Here is a 2,089-nt window from a genome sequence, read left to right on the forward strand (position 1 = left end):
CTTATTTCCTAACAGGTAGACTCTAATATAAAAACTCAATCCAGAATCTTATCTTAAATCTAACCTAATTGAACATGTGGTGATTTGCTCCATTGAAGGATAAAAGACATACCAATAGGGCTACTAGCTGTGTAGATGTGAATGGGCCTCACATATACAAACACTTCAATGCAAGAGTTTAATACTCTCACCTCTCCACCCCGTCGATCCATGACCCAGGTGATGGGACAAAATCCTCATCGAAGCTGGCCCAGCCGCCACTCCCCAGGTGATGGGATAATCCCGTCTTGATGCAAACTCTTGCTGCGTCACTTTGCTACCACCACCTCTCTGGATTGGTCGTCCTCTCCTCCCTGATACCCCTCCACTCCTCTCTTTCATGCCAGTCAAGTCTGGCATCTGTACATCTAACCTCCGATGATTCATGCAGTCACGCATGCGTCTCCTCATCCAAGCATCATCAAATGTATCAGGGAGGAGAGGAAGACTAATCCAGGCAGATGGTGGCAGCAAACTGACGCAGCAAGAGTTTGCATCAAGATGGGATTATCCCCGATGCAGCGTCGCAATAAGATAATCCTTAGAGGCTTTATCCTGATCCCTCCAAGAGACCATGACAGACTACAGTGTGTCAAAAAACCTGTTTACACAATTGTTGTATGCGGCCCATCACTTGCTTCCCCTCAGGGGTCATAATGGTCTCATCGGACATATGATTGATGAGGTAGGCGTATCACTTTGGCATGTCCCTCCCTTGAACTATAGCAACCATTTTCGATGAATGCTCATCATCCAGGCGTCTAGGTGACCCCGACGCAGTGTTTGGGTCACTCCTAAGCATCTTCGACACAGTGGCCGAGACACCACTCTCAAATGCGTAGGCAGTATAATCCTTCGTTGTACTCAAAATAAACCTAAATCTAATCTAATCTAACTTAAATAAACCTAAATCTAGTCTAACATAAATCTAAATCTAACTTTATCTTAAACGATAAAAAGATGAAAATGGTATAACCTTTCTATCACCCAAGTGTGGTAGATGGGTTATGCCATTTCCCTCTTCAATAACAGGTAAATAACGTAAATAAACCTAAATCTAATCTAATATAACGTATATCTAAATCTAACGTAAATAAACCTAAATCTAATCAAACGTAAATCTAACTAAAAATAAACCTAAATCTAATCTAATTTAACTTAAATAAACCTAAATCTAATCTAGCGTAAGTCTATCTAACCTAATCTTTAACGTCTTTTGGGATAGTTTCCTACGACGTTAAAACTCTCTTCTTCTCGTGTGTCAGTTCAACTCCTCGTTGGCTAGATCTTTAAGGTCTCTTGAATTAGTTTCCTACAACATTAAATTAAACTCTCTTCTTCTCGGGTGTGTGTGGGTGTGTGGGTGTGTGTGCACGCCAATAAAAGGAGAAAAATGGTATAACTTTTCTATCACCCAAGTGTGATAGATTGGTTATGCCATTTCTCTCATGAATAACAAGTCTTGAGTCCAACTCCTCGTCGACTAGATCTTTAAGGTCTCTTGGGATAGTTTCCTACGATGTTAAGACTCTCTTCTTCTTCTTCTTCTTCTTCTTCTTCTTCTTCTTCTTCTTCTTCTCTCTCTCTCTCTCTCTCTCTCTCTCTCTCTCTCTCTCTTGCTCTCTCAATGTATATGTGCATTCTTTGTTTATGCATGTGTGTGTGCGTTTTTTTGTTTATGCATGTGCTCTCTCTCTCTCTCTCTCTCTCTCTCTCTCTCTCTCTCTCTCTCAAAAACACAATGTGTGTGTGAGAAAGAGAGAGAGGGAGAGAGAAAGAGGGGAAGGGAACATGAGAGTGAGGAGAGGGAAGGAGCATACTTGTCTCTCCTTCCTCTCCTCGTGTGTGTGTGTGTGTGTGTGTGTGTGTGTGTGTGTGTGTGTGTGTGTGTGTGTGTGTGTGTGTGTGTGTGTGTGTGTGTGTGTGTGTGTGTGTGTGTGTGTGTAGAAGAAAGAGAGAGAGAGGGAGAGCGCGCGTTACCTTCACTTGCCCGTGTGCCGAAAACTCAGATCTAAGATCTGAGTTTTTGGACACTCTCATTTATTTGTTT

Source organism: Adiantum capillus-veneris, chromosome 13 (assembly GCF_014529385.1).
Source record: "Adiantum capillus-veneris isolate H3 chromosome 13, ASM1452938v2, whole genome shotgun sequence".
NCBI classification, from domain to species: Eukaryota; Viridiplantae; Streptophyta; class Polypodiopsida; order Polypodiales; family Pteridaceae; genus Adiantum; species Adiantum capillus-veneris.